The 15,739-nt window shown below is 36.8% G+C and overlaps 1 protein-coding gene across 1 annotated transcript in view; it reads left to right on the top strand.

The window, feature by feature from the left end:
- The window catches only part of CSRNP3 (cysteine and serine rich nuclear protein 3), a 223,986-nt gene that overhangs the window by 8,629 nt on the left and 199,618 nt on the right, over window positions 1-15,739 (top strand). The window contains exon 2 of the mRNA XM_017889192.1: window positions 9,921-10,090. The gene's annotated coding sequence lies outside the window, so the exon portion shown is untranslated. The remainder of the gene's footprint in view (window positions 1-9,920; window positions 10,091-15,739) is intronic.

Below are 15,739 nucleotides of genomic sequence, written 5' to 3'. Positions count from 1 at the left end.
AAAAAAAAAAAAAAAAAAAAAAAAAAAAAAATTAGACCTGTAGGCCAAGCATGGTGGCTCACACCTGTAATCCCAGCACTTTGGGAGGCAAAGGCAGGTGGATCACTGAGGCCAAGAATTTGACACCAGCCTGGCCAATGTGGTGAAACCCGGTAGCTGCAAAAGATACAAAATTTAGTCAGGCGTGGTGGTGAGTGCCTTTAGTCCCAGCAACCTGGGAGGCCAAGGCGGGAGAATTGCTTGAACTTGTGAGGTGGAGGTTGCAGTGAGCCGAGGTCACCTCTCGGCACTCCAGCCTGGGTGACAGAGTGAGATCCTGTAAAAAAAAAAGAAGAAAGAAAGAAAGAAAGAAAATAAAGAAAAAGAAAAAGGAGGAAAGAAAGAAAAGTTAAAAAAAAAAAGGACACTGTTAGACCTACTTCATCATAGACCCCTTCCCAACACAAAAGTCTCCTACTAAAGTCTTGCAGATTTTATTTTGTATATGCTTGCTTCACTAAGCATTTTAAAGACAGATGTGTATCTACTGCGTTATTAAAGAGCCTCTAACTCAAAGGCTGAAACGTGGTCTACATTTTATAACTTCCAAACTATAAACATAGCTCCAATGTTCCTAATACAAAAACACTTCCAAAATTATTCAATTACATATGTGTTCATTCTTTATCGGAGTAATATATTCAGTTTTTTTAAATTTTCGCTTTTTTTCTCTCCCCCATATTGTGTTCTTAAACTTCAAAAAAGCAGCACGTGTACATATGTTTCAAAATATTTGCTGTCCAAAGAAGTTTTACTTCCAAAAGCGTGATTCCATTTTGTTTAAACTTCTTCTCTACAAGGAAAATCTGGAAACTACTCCTTTTCGCTCATGTCTTGTCTTCTATTTACCTTACTTTTCTTCTTCAAAAGTACGTGGCTATTTATTGAACATTTCTTGAATCTTTAAATAAGATCCCATTCTTCAGTTTCTCACAAGAAATTTATTAAGAAATTGAGTGGGAAACCTATGCCAAGTTTTATATAGAAGGGGTGTAGCATGACTATAAAGAGCACAGTCTATGGAGTCAGGCAAGGTAAGTTTTAATTCCAGCTCAGTTACTTAATTGCCTTTGTCAATGTACGTAAGTTACTTCTATCCTAAGCTTCATGTTGCTTCATGATAAAAAGGGAAGCATAGTGCTTAATTCAGAATCATTGTTAAGGGCAAACAAGATAACATGTTCACAGAATTTAGTTTCTAGCACCAAAAACTCAGGAACATTATTATCATCTGTTTATCCAAAAGTGAAGCTATTTATTAACTAAAATAAATAGAACATTATGGACAATATGAAAATATCCCAAAGAATTCTCATTAAACCCTCTGAAGGCACCTAGCTATAAAGAGTGTTCATAACCTACTTTTCTGCAAAGACAATTGAAAATGCCAAAATCACAAACGAAGTATGTGTTTTTTATAGCTATTATGAATGTTTATAAACAATATTTATGTGTATTTTGCCAGGAAAAGGAAAATTAAGTAACGTAGGCACACACATACACACACAGAAACTCATTAAGAATAAAAAGAAAGTATGTGGTAGAAAAAATGTAATTCTAAGTATTCAAAAACAAAACAAAACAAAACAATATCAAGCAGTGAGATATAGAAAGTTATGAAAGTCTGTGATGATAAAATTATGATTTCAAGTCCCCAAATGCCTGGATTTGAACTCTGGCTCTAAAACTACCTGTGTGACCTTGGCCTCATCACCTAACCCCTGTATCCTTCAGTTTTTAATCTCTAAATGGTATTATTAATAATAATGCCTATCTTATATGGCTATGAAGATTAAATGAGTTGATATATATTATACTAATTTTCTATTAACATGTAATAAATCCCCACAAACTTAACAACTTAAAACCATTTATTTATCAGCTTATATTACTGTAGGTTAGAAGTCCTGCACAGGCACTTTGGGAGGCCAAGGCGGGAGGTTTGCTTGAGCTCAGGCGTTTAAGATGAGCCTGGGCAACATAGTGAGACCCCATCTCTACTAAAAATCAAAACAATTAGTGAGGCGTGGTGGTACATGCCTGTAGGCCTAGCTACTTGGAGACTGAGGCAGGAGGATCACTACTTGAACCCATGAGGTTGAAGCTGCACTGAGTCATGGTCATGCCACTGCCACTGCACTCCAGCCTGGGTGAGAGAGTGAGACCGGTCTCAAAAAAAAAAAAGAGTCCTGCACGATATGGGTAGGGTATTTGTTCAGGGCCTCACAAGGCTACAGTAAAGGTGTCACTTGGCTGAACTCTTATCTGGTTACTCTGGGGAAAAATCTACTTCCAAGCTTATTCTGGTTTTTGGCAGAATTCTGCTCCTTGGGCTGATAGAAATGAGGTTTCTCTTTCCTGCTTGCTGTCAGCTGGCTGAAGGCTGCTCTCAGCTCCTGGAAGCTGCACACATGTGCTGTCATGTGACTCTTTCCTATTTCATGTCAGCCACAGAGAATCTCTCTCTCACTGAATCCCTCTCATCCATAGTATCTGACCTCTAGACCTTGTTTCCAAGGGCTCATGTGATTAAGTCAAGCCCACCTGCATCATCTCTCTATCTGGTTTGGGTCTTTAATTCATATGCAAAATCCTTTTTGCTACGTAACATAAACATAGCAACATAAACATAACACAATCGCAGGAGTGGTATCTTACAGTATTCACATGTCTAGGGTTATACAGGCACAGGGTGTATATATTACATGGAGGGAATCTTAAGGGCCACTTTAGAATCCTACCTAGTACATATATGAAGTGCTAGAGCAGTGCTTGGCACATAGTGAGCACTATATGTGTGTTAACTATAATTATTATCTTGAGTAGCTGACAAGTTTATAAACAGTTTTAAAAAATAGCAATGCCACAGTATTGGCAAGAGTGAAGTAATATCCCAATGCACCCTTAAAGAAATGTAAATTGGCAGAACCTTACTGGAAGAACAAAATTGGCAATGTGTATGAAAGACTCAGTATTTCCACTTCTAGGAATTCATCCTTAAAGGTATAATAAGATATATACATGTATATAAAATGTTGGCTAGGTGCAGTGGCTTGCACCTGTAATCCCCACACTTTGAGAGGCTGAGGCAGGAAGATCGCTTGAGCCCAGGAATTCAAAACCAGCCTGGACAAGATAGTGAGATCCTCTGTCTATAAAAATAAGAAAAAAAATTTAAATAAAAAAGGAAATGCTAATTATACTGTGATTTATAATAACAAATACTGAAAAATAAACCAAACATGTCCCTTTAGGGGTTTGGTTAAATATCATGACCTAATTATTCAATGAAATACAATGCATTAGACCCAAAACCAAAAATCAAATAAAACGAAAGCACATGGATTTGGAAAATATTGAATAAGAAGGTTATATGCTCATGTTATTAGTGGAGAAACTACAGGTGTAAAACTGCATGTACTGAGTTAATCAATGCACACTTCCTCCAGTAGTGTGAGTAGACTCTTGGCAAGATATGGTCACTTGACAAGGGAGGGAATATACCCTGACAAACCCCCTGAGATTACTGTAGTTCAAACCAGACTGCTGGTGACTGCTTAGGGAGCACCAGCATCTTTCCTGGAGTGTGAGGTGGGCTTTGACAAGACAGGATTACTTGACAAGGGAGGCAACGTGCTCTGACACCAACTGATCATGCCTACCCACCAAATCAGCCAGGGCATCCTCAACAGGAAGACTTTGCACCATCTTTCCTAGTACTCTGTGCTGCCTCTGTTCATTCCTACCTCAAAGTGGAAATGGTGTGGTGTGAGCCCTGAGTCCTGATTTATAGTTCTCCTTTATGCTAAACTGGCTAGATTACACACCCAGACAAGATTTTAGAGTATGATTTTTGTTTTTAGCTCTAATACAAGGCATCCTGGAATACAAAATATGTACCAGTGGGGTGGGGAGTATGGAAATTAGAACACCTACAATGCACATTTTGGCATTATGAAATAGCTACGTGGAGGCCATTATCCTAAGCAAACTAACACAAGAACAGAAAACCAAATACCACATGTTCTCACTTATATAGTGGGAGCTAAATACTGAATACATATGGACACAGAGACGGGAACAGTAGACACTGGGGAGGGCTCGAGGTGACAGAGTGCGGGAAAGTGGACTGGAAGGCTACCTAGTGGGTACTATGCTCATTACCTCGGTGATGGGACCATGCGTACACCAAGCACCCGTGACACACAATTTACACATGTAACAAACCTGCACATGTACTCCCTGAACCTAAAATAAAAATAGAAGAATAAAGTAAAATAAAATAAAATAAAATAAAATAAAATAGCTACTATTAGCCCCATTTGACAGATAAGAAAACTTAGACTGAGAGAAATTAAATAACTTGCTCAAGAGATCCTATTTGGGAAATGGTGAAACTGGGTTTTGAAGCAACTGGTGTTTCACCATGCCAGGGATTCCTGGTGGTTTCTGAGATTCCGCATATATTTTTAAAAATCTCCCCAGGACATGTAATGATTTGCCCAGTGTAAGTATTATTGTAGTACACAGTACTGCTTCCCTATATACAGGAAGGCAAATTAGTAGTAACAGTGCAGATTCTTTTCTTTTTTTCTGCGAAGACTTTTTTCCAGCTCTAGCCTCTCAGATCTCAAATTTACGAGATGTGCTTTTTTTTTTTTTTTTTTTTTTTTTGAGATGGAGCCTTGCTCTGATGCCCAGGCTGGAGTGCAGTGGAATGATCTTGACTCACTGCAACCTCCACTTCCTGGGTCCATACGATTCTTGTGCTTCAGTCTCCCGAGTAGCTGGGACTATAGGCATGCCCCACTACACTGGGCCCATTTTTGTATTTTTTGTAGAGACCAGGTTTCACCATGTTGCCCAGGCTGGTCTCAAACTCATGACCTCAGATGATCTGCCTGCCTTGGCTCCCAAATGCTGGGATTACAGATGTGAGCCACCATGCTCACTTACTTATGCCCCCAAAGCTCCACCCCGTAATACCACCACCTTGGGGGTTAAAATTTCAACATATGAATTTCATGGGACTCAACCATTCAGACCATAGCATTCTATTGAATAAATATAGCAGTTGTAACAATTCTTATCTTAGGAATACTAGTAAGAAAATTGTATTTTATATACATCTTAAAATGAATTATTGTATATAGAATCAGTAATAATGCAACAATTCCCATTAGAGCTATTTTATTTTATTTTTGAGACAGAGTCCCACTGTCACCCAGGCTATCCTGGCTCACTGCAGCCTCCGCCTTCCAGGTTCAAGCAAATTTTCTTATGTCTCAGCCTCCCAAGTAGCTGGTGTTACAAGCATGCACCACCACATTTGGCTAATTTTTGTATTTTAGTAGAAATGGGGTTGACCAGGCTCGTCTCAAACTCCTGGCCTCAAGTGATGTATCTGCCTCAGCCTCCCAAAGTCCTGGGATTACAGAAGATCTATTTTAAAAACCTAATAAGGTATCATCTTTTTGGACCAACACAGGGCTTGTGAGGGGACCTTGGAGTAGAATTGAGGAACTTCTGACCTCTAACATACACAACAAATACCATTTTTCAGTGCTAGAAAATATAAATCAAGTCATCTGTACTTCCCTCTGTTTGCTAACAGTTTCTTCCAGCCATGTACTGTCAGAAAGAGCATTCTCTATTATAGGGTGTTTTTAAAATATTGTTTATGATCACTTTTGTTTGACTATGTAGATGGGACAAACTCAATAAAGAATGTTCATAATAACTGTCTTTTCCCATAGTTTTCCTCCTTCCCACCTATTACTGCAGACATCTGAATGGGAGTAGCATCCTATTCTCTCTCACAATTTAGCTTTCCCTGTATGATCTTGCTTCTATTGCCATGGAATCATTACAACGTCGCAATTTTGGTAGTACAACCAGAGTGTACTACAGAATTAGATTGGTGAAAACAAACTAGAATAAAACAATTCCTTTCTCTCTCACTCAATCTCTCTCTCTCTCTCTCTCTCTCGTGTGCTCTCGTTCTTTCTCTCTCTCTTTCTGAGTCTCCTAAGCTTTGTTTAAAATTACTATACTGCCATTTTGAATATGTTAATTCAAACTGTGGTTATTCTATGTCTTAATCAGTTCTGGTTACCACGACAAAATATCAGAGACTGGGAGAATTATAAACAACAGAAATTTATTTCTTACAGTTCTGGAGGATGGAAGTCTAAGATCAAGGTGCTTATAGATACTGTGTCTATCAGAAACTAAGGTGGAAAATATTTTTTTCCACCTTAGTTTTGTGTTTACTTAGATATATAATTGTACAATTCAATCTTTCTCTAATGACTTTGTGCAAGTATCTTCAGAGCTTCCAGGGCATAGAAGTATAAATGTGACCAAATATATCACATTGACAGAAATTATTTACATTGATTTTATATTAGATAAAGAAATCAATTAAACACCTATATAGTGCAACAATTTCCACATAGTTTCCTATAACTGATAAACATAAGGTACAACATTTTGTTGATTTTAAAAAATCAACAATAACTTTCAGTCCTTCAGAACTTTCCTGCAATATTTCTAAAACTGTCAAACATCACTGCAAGATGAGCGTCTGTCTAACCGAATAAAGGTTATGTTAGGTCTACAAGTGAGTTTTTAAGGTGCAGGCTGCTTGGCTTTCAAACAGGGTCAACCCAGATCCAGAGTCCTGTAGTCCCTATTATAGCAGGTAGTGGCGATTTGACTTTCAAAAATATTGAATAAATAACTTTAGGGCGAATGGTAGATAAAATAGTTATTAATTCCGTGCCTCCACTCTTTCCATCAATAAATACATCCTTGAGAATGATCACCATCCACATATTGCCTTTACTCTATTGAATTAAAAGAAATATTTCTTTAGAGTGATAAAAGAAAGCTTACGTTTGTGTTGTTATTTTGCCACAGTAGCACCACAAGTGGTACAAAGTATCTGGATGATTCTTATTTTAAATCTAGTAGGTAAGGTGCCTCCACCATCATCAAATGATTAACAAAGCTAGAAACCAGAGATGGTCCTATGTGAAATTAAGTAACCAAATTCTTTTAGGAAACACTTTGACCTTCCCCCCACTTTAACTGCTTTCTAAATTCTTATTCCCCAACTCCCTCCCCAAAGGAACTACTGACCTCTTCAGCCCTGTGACTTGTCAGGTTTTCTGATTGTACCTGCTTATTGGAGCCACTAAATCCTCCCTACTAGGCTTTTCCTTTTTCCCATCAAAGCTACCTTCTTTATTGTAGACCCTCTGTTTTCTGATGAAATAAAAAGCTGATGAGTTGTCCCTTTAAAATGTAAGCCAGATCTTGGCACTATACTACTTAAACCCTATCTTTTTAAGTACCTTTAGTGGCTTTCATCTCACTTAGAGAAATAGCCAAAGTCCTTGAAGGCTCTACACAGTCAAGTCCTGAAGACCTGTCTGATCTTATCACCCACTGTGTCTCTCCTGGGCTTTGGCACATACCACTCCTTTGTCCTAGACTGCTTTTCCCTAAGAAGTCCAAATTGTTGGTTCCCTCACCTCCTCCATGTTATTACCTCTTGGTGAAGTGACATTAGTTCACTGATCAACTAAAAATGAAATGTTCTTGCTCAGTCAACCCTATAGTCACCATATCACTTAATGGCTTATTTTTCTCAATAGTATTTATCTCCATATGATGTTTATATATTTAATTTATTTTTTCTTCTTATTATTTGTCTACTCCTTTCCCTGATAACACCCAGTAATTTTCTTCTTATTATTTGTCTACTCCTTTCGCTAATAACACCCAGTAATAAGCACCATTAGAGTAAAAAAAAAAAAAAAAAAAAAAAAAAAAAAAAAACTTAATGTTGTTGATGTTGCTTCTTTTTCACTCCCCAGCATCTAAAATAGTCATTGGAACATAATAAAAGCTCAGTAGATGTTTACTGAATAATGAATGGCCCGTAAACAAATGACAGACAATTAGATCTCTTTTCTATAGAATAGCATAAATGACCAAAGGATGATACTCAACCAAAGGATCAAAGGATGATACTCAAATTCCCTAAAAAAAAAAAAAAAAAAAAAAAAAAAAGAAAAAAGGAGTCATTGGTGTTCAGCATAGAGGCCGACAGAATATGAGGATATATGATAAGGTAGAGGCAAGTCTGTCAGAAGCCAAAGCCATCTATAAGCTGAGGATATGAGGAAGCAGAAGATAAAGAAATGGAGGAAGTTGGTCAACAGAAAGACATGGAATAAATATGCCCCAGAGAATTTTACCTACCAAAATCAAGGGTGAGCATGATGTCCACGAGTGGCACAAGGAGGGTGGTCAGTCTCTAGTTTGCTACTTTCTTAAAAAAATAAAAAAAGTCCCTTCAGTTAGACTTGATTCTTACTACCAGAAAGGTATAGATAGGACCACCATGCTGATAGTTGATGGCTTAAGATGTCACCTCTCCTTGGTATCATATATTGTGCAGGTGTCTTTTGTAAAACAAGTTTGTTCCCCAAACTGATGCATCTCTAGTCAAGAGCATTTCAGATAGTGTGTTAAGCTGATGAGGAAGAGATGTTTTGATTCCCTAGTCTGTTAACCCTTCCAAGTTATTTATCCAAACCAATCATGAGCTATCTTATAGAGCCAGTTCAAGTTGGAATTTAATTTACAATGCAGTCTAAATATTGCTCCTTTGACTTTGTTAACAAAATTAGTAAGAGAAAGAAAAATGCAGAATATGAATGGGGCATTGGCCAGAGTTAGAGGAGATTAAATAAGAAAAGCCTAGAACAAAATGACCTGGACCCAAGTAACAGCTTCAGCCGTTGGCCTGAGCATGCTTTCTCTGGCTCTCCACAGGTCACACTTCTTGCTACCTATTGTCTCCTTGAATAAGAGGTCGTTTACTATTGTACTTATGCTATCATTTTCATTCAGGTGAAGTATTTCTTGGTATCCTTGTTGCAAATAACGGGACAAAAGAGAAGACTAAGATGAGTATGATTCTATTACATATGACCCAACTTAGTTATCGAGGTTGCCTACCAGTGTAGGAATCTTTGTTTGCAACCCATGGTCACCTTCACTGTTTCTCTATATAGCTATGAAGAAATTGCTACTCTCAGGTTTAGTGATTCATCTAAATTGACATAAATAAATTTTAAGAAATGTATCAGGCTACATATGACTGGCTTTCACTGACCATGTTAATATGGAGAGTGAAGAGATTTAAATTAATATTTTATTCAATAAAAGATTTAAGGACTCTGGTTTACCATGTATAAAATCTATTCAGCCAAACTCCTTGACATAGGACTCAAGTATTCCCTGTAGCTCTGCTAAATTGACTGGAGACATGATAAGGCATCTAAATTCTGCAGGTATCGCCATTCCTAGCAACCAATTTGATTTTTGATGGACAAAGAGCCCCAGGAAAGTAGATGCCTTTATACCCGAGAAAAAAGAAATCCCAAGCAAGATAGACGTACCCTAATCAGTATGCTCTGGATATGACAGCATGCAAGTGAGTGATCTATTTTGTTCTGAACTCTGGCTCTGTCAATGACAATACACAATTTACTAGAACAAATCAAATAAGTGTATTTGACTCCCATTTTGACATTTCAAAACAGTAAGCCATATCTCCTTATGCAGCAAATATATTCGTATTTTTAATTTTTTCTTTTTCTTATAAGACACTGTTGTCAGAATGAGAATGAAAATGATGACTTAGGGTAGAATTGTTTTCAATGCTTTCTAACATTATGAGAAGAAGAATTTCTGCATGGATGTGATAATGTGGTATGTGTGGTTCAAAAATGTACAGCCCCCCAAATGACTTTGAGACTTTGACTATCCAATCAGCAGCTCCATTGCTCCTGTTCCCGTTACAGGTACATGTGACAGCGCTGCAGCTATGAGTGGAATTTTAAAGGGGAAGTTTGAAGAAGTCAACGGCTCCTCACCCTGCTCTTCAGTGCAGGAATCAGATGATGAAGTTTTCAGCTGTGACAGTGCTGAGAGTGTTGATAGTGTCAATCGTTCACTTTTAATGATTTTACCAGTGAGTATCTAAAGCTCTATTTCAGTTGTGCTCTAAATTGTGTTGCATGGGCCATTCTTGGGGGCTTTAGCTTAATTCACTGGCCTGTATCTGCTCTTAAGTTCTTCATCATACCAAAGTATTTGATATAATTTTGGTTAATTAAACTTCAGCAGTGTACTTCTACTCATTTCTATGGAGTGAGTATATAGGAGGCAGAAATGAGTCCAATCGGAGGTAAGCAGACAGCAACTGAAAATAATTTAATGAGTGTCTTCAGCTTGCTGAAATAAATCTATCTTTTGAAATCTAATCAGTTAAGCCATTTTGAACTTCTATAGATTGGTCAATGAGTTGCAGAATCTTTACAGTGCTGAGTGTAATACATTTACCTCCTAGATGAGAAAATGATGTTTGTTTTTAAAAAGATTGCTTATGTGAAATCAAGGCCTTGAAAACCTTGAGATCCTATAGTTATTTGGACACAGGTAAAACTCAGACTCAAGGCCAGGTTCATGCTCTTGAGTAAGGGCAGCTTTCTTCATGTATATACTTCTCCCAAGCAGTTCATGTGAATAATACCGTCTAACTTAGTATGATGTGTTCTAACTTAAAATTCTACCCATTTTCAAATTGCAGTCTTTGTAACAGATGCACATATGAAGGTTGTGAAATAGGTGATCCTTTTCCAACAGCTCTGTGCTCATTCAACCTCAATTATTAAGGGAAAAGAATCTCAAAATTATATTTTAGAAGTTAACATGCACAGCAAAACTAAATGAAGTGAAAGCCCCTTACCTTCACCAACCCCTCATGAAATGATAGGTGTAAACTTCCTTTTGACATTATATTCCATGAGTAAAGGTAAAAATTATTCAGCATAAAAGAGTATCATTAAAGAGAGGCTGTTTTCACAATAGTTTTTTTCTAGCATTATTTTTCTGGGGTATTTGTATTTGGGGAGTTTAAACTCACCAAAACAGCCTTAAAGGGTGTAGCAAGCCAACATGGCACAAAAGGCACATGTATACCTATGTAACAAACCTGCACGTTGTGCACAGGTACCTCAGAACTTAAAGTATAATTAAAAAAATTACACTGAAGTTCATCCAATGTAGTTCTGCGACCTGAGATCCTATTTTAATCCTCTTCCCTCTCCCCCAGGATTCAAAATTTTATTTGATGTTCATAATTCTCCATCATTGTTAGAATCATTTGGATTAAAAACGTTTATCTCTTGACTGCAGTAGAACCTATTTTGTTTGGAACTTTTAGAAAGTGTAAAAATCTGAAGAGGAGATAAAAACACTTGGGAGAAGGGAGAATACAGGTGCTGTTCTGAGGATATGATTCTCCAGTTACGTGGAAAAGTTATAGCCAGAGAGTACAATTTCAGAGGATAAGTTTTGTTTGGGATTTATCTAAAGCCTTTTCACACCTCCCTCCAACTGAGTGTAACCTTGTGGATGGCATTGACATTGCCTTTCCCACTGAGCCATTACCTATGATGCTTAGAAGAGTACTGAGCACCAGATGATGCTTGCAGTTTTTTTATTGAGTGAATGAATTATTTTCTGACACATCTTAAAAGCTGGAGAAAATGAGTCCACTGGATATTCTTACCCTTAGATGAGCAATAGTACATATATACATTCAAGACCCTTAGGAACACTCTATTCATATCCTTTCTGTGTACTTGGGAGAACTCTTCTTTTTCCAGTCCTAGAGCACTGCAGGAGCTACCTACTATTTCTCAATCTTTTTCTTTTCCTTTAGCCACTCCTAAAAATCGTCATCAGTTTAAAACCCTATATCTTTGAGATACTTCCTCATCTAGCAGTGCAGTGCAGTGTTTTCCACACCCCTGTGATTTTTTTTTTTTAAATTGCCAACATACTTACAACATCCTAGGTGTCTATGACTTTCCTAAAGTTACAAATTGGCTCTCTCCTGGAAAAATCAATTGTAGGATTTCTCTATGCAAGACACTTATTGATTTCTATAGCTTGTGAGTTCACAGAGTACCTATAATGTACATTTAAACACCATCAGGCCTTACAATTATGGCTCAAGATGCTTTCCAGATGAAAGTGATGTTCTGGTGGTTTAGAGAGGTTTGAAAAATTATAGGTCAGGCAGTTGTTGTGAGCACCTGAACAGTTCCCTGGAAGGTTAACAGTATAGTGGAGAGTGATTTTATTTTTTAATAACTATTTTGATGTGTGGTTACAACTGCTCCACTTCACCACCATTACTCTAGTCTAGAAAGGAGAAAGCACATACATATCCACTGTGGTCAGAGGAGAATACTTAGGCTATTAAAGAAGGCAACTGCAACTTTTGATAAGTTTTTTTTTCTCCCTGTGGTGCTGTTCATGTACTTTTCTTTGTGAATTTTCAGGGGTTTTGAGGGAAGCATTTGTCAATATTCCTCTGGAAGGGAATGGTGATATGCATCATTGAACAACTTGTAATTGAATGTGTAATCAGAACCATGACTTGAGATAAACAGTGAGGAGGAAGGCTAAAGAATAAATGGCAATATGACCTACAGAGGACTATCTATCACTATGGGTTACTCTTAGCCTGATCGTAAATACAAAACTTTATTAATTATTTTATAAAGTTGGGCAAATTGAAGAAGAAAACCCATGTTAGTGTTTTTAAGAGGATTTAGTGCTCTGTATATAACTGAGAAAAAAAACTAATAGTGAAGAGTCAAACCTCATTTTGAATTCAAAGACTATGAGAACTAGTAGGACCTTTGAGAGTGTCTAGGCTGACTCTCTTATTTTGCAGATGTGGAGATTAAGGTCCAGGGAGAGTAATTTGACAAGAATCAAAATGTGAGTTGGTGGCAGAGGACTTTAATGTAGATCCCTAGAGTCTGCCTCTCTACCAGACTACACAGCTCTCTGATGGTTCAGTTACAAGCCTGGCTACTAAGTAGAGGGACACAAATCATCAAGTGAAAGACATAGCTGTATCTTTTATGCCAGCATCTCTTATATAGAATGAATCTATCTTTTGGTAAATGTAATTAGCTTCTCATTTCTTCTTGCCTTTTTGTGACTTTAGGACAGTGCTAGTGATGAGTTTATGAACAAATTCAATGAGCTAAATGAAATAGTGGACAGATAATTCAATTTGAGCATGAAAGAACATTTGCTTCCCCTTTCTGTAAGTAAGTGACAGGGCAGATTGTTGAGACTTTCCTTGTATGTCATTGACATTGATGGAAATATCTTACAGCAAACATGTTGTTTTACATTTACATGAAGGAAATTGGTTTGTCTTGGTGACATAATGCTACTTGTGATAACGTGAAAATGTTACAATGAAAAGTGGGTGAGATGAAGTATGCAGTGTGACTCTTTAACAGCAGCAACAAATCAAGGGTTAATTCATTTACTTTAAAGGTAAAACCTTTGTATATTCCACTTTTGCCAGATGGATCAATGTATATCCTGGACTCCCTGAAAAAAAGATAATATCTTTCTATCTCTTGAACTCCAGGACCTTGCATTACTTGTTCAATAATTCAAGAATTCAGAAACCCACTTACCCTGCATTTCAATTGGACTCACTTAGTCACAGCTTCTGACTGAATGGAGTAATTATATTCAACTTTACTGGCTAGGGACAGAGTTGTATTTTATATTTGCTTGTTTGTTTTAATTCCCAACAAACTTCATTTAAATTTGGCTTTAAACTCAAAAGCACAATTGGACCAAATTTCAAATAAAATTTTATTTATCTGTAACAATGAATCTAGAAAAACAACAGCCACTGTGGTTTTAACTCTCAAATATCTGTCATGAAAAGCTAAATATAAAGGTAGTCCTGGTGATGTTAATGGTACTATCACTGACATCATTTGAAGGATATGGCATTATTAGCATGAAATGCAAAATACATCATAGAAAACCTCCAAATTTCCCACATCTATTATTTACTCAGGATGTTCTTAGGTGGAATTGATATTGGAGCTACATTTCATGAAGAGCACAAGAATTAAAGTTGCTATTAAATATTAAAGATACCATCTTCACATTAGTGATCAAAACATTTTCATCTGACAGTGTAATTTATTTACAAATAAATCTTAGAGTGTTTGTATTTTATAAACCTCTTGTTAGAGAATCACGCCCTTTCTTTGGGGCCATCTAGGAGTGGTCACAGGCAATAAATAAATGATTGCCCAACTGCAAAATCTCATGGCTTGAAAAATGCATCCAAACAAATTTAAGTGATTAAAATTCTACTAACCATCTTCAAAGTACCATCATCTTCTAGCTTTGGTTTGAATACCAGAGATGGACTTGCTTTATACTTGGTGTTTATGATGGTGATGATGAAATCAGTGCCTGAAGCAAATGTCCTTGTGTTTCTCAAAAGATTTTGAAATTCACTGTGCAGATCAGGCAGTCTGATGCTTTCTGACAGCTTGGGGGAAGAGTATTTGTGTGCAAGTGAATGCAGGAAAGAATTAAATATGGTCCTGCTTAAAAAAAAAAAAAAATAAAAGAGAGAGAGAGATGGTGCGATTTCTAAATGGGCTGCAATAATATTTAATCCTTTCACTCTGGGAAGTGCGTGTTTGTATATAAAAAGAAATCCTTCTTTTTTGTTTGAGGAATTTGTAAATAAGCTGGGAATGTTTTAGGGCCACAGACTTATTGTACCATGTTTTACATGTTCGGCTCCAGTGATCTTGGAGGAACTGGAATAGTTAAAGTCTCAAAAATACTGAACTCCATTGAGAATTGGACTAAGGTCAAAAGCATAGTTTTTAAATGTAAGGAAGAAAGAGCAACCAGAATAAATACAACAAAACAAAAAATGTAACTTACTTTTCAACCAAAACCAGCACATAAAACTTGGAAAACCATCTTTTAATGATATTTAATTTTCAGGTAGAAAAGTATTTGCAGTGAGTGAAAATTACAGTGGACTCTTAGTTTGTTGCATTTGCCTTTATCTCACAAATATTATAATAAGGGAGTAGTAGTAAAGACTGGGTTATATAATTTACAGTTCTAGACATTTGAATAAAATTTTATGAAACTTGATTTATATAATGAACTCTTAAGTCTCTTTACAATCCTTAATGTACAACTGCAACAGTCTTAGCATCACCAAAAAAAAAAAAAAAAAAAGGAAAGAAATCATCAAAAACTCAAGCTGAATTAAAACAATTTTCAAAAGAAGCATGAAAACTGGTGAAGACTGCTAAATAGAGTGCTAAAAGCACTAGATATTTCCATAGTGAGACCCACTGTGTGCTGGGTCCCATTAATTGTGTCATGTAGATATGCAAAATATATAAACTGTTACATATTTTTATGCCATTGGATTGTAATGTTGGTGGAAATATCATGTGAGATGGAAAATGCACATATTTTACTTACAAATCATATAAAGAATATATACATATGTATATATATGTGTGTGTGTATATATTATATATATAATATATATACACACATACACACACACGTATATATATTTTGAGATGGAGACTCACTCTGTCATTCAGGCTGGAGTGCAGTGACGCAATCTTGCAGTCTTGGCTCACTTGCAACCTCCACCTCCCGGGCTCAAGCAATTCTCCTGCCTCAGCCTTCTGAGTAGCTGGGATTACAGGCAAGTGCCACCACGCCCGACTAA

The sequence above is a fragment of the Rhinopithecus bieti genome, unplaced genomic scaffold, assembly GCF_001698545.2.
Source record: "Rhinopithecus bieti isolate Rb0 unplaced genomic scaffold, ASM169854v2 scaffold_18745, whole genome shotgun sequence".
Taxonomy (NCBI): domain Eukaryota; kingdom Metazoa; phylum Chordata; class Mammalia; order Primates; family Cercopithecidae; genus Rhinopithecus; species Rhinopithecus bieti.
Note: the sequence above shows the minus strand (reverse complement) of the source record. Positions and strands in the feature narration are given on the sequence as shown.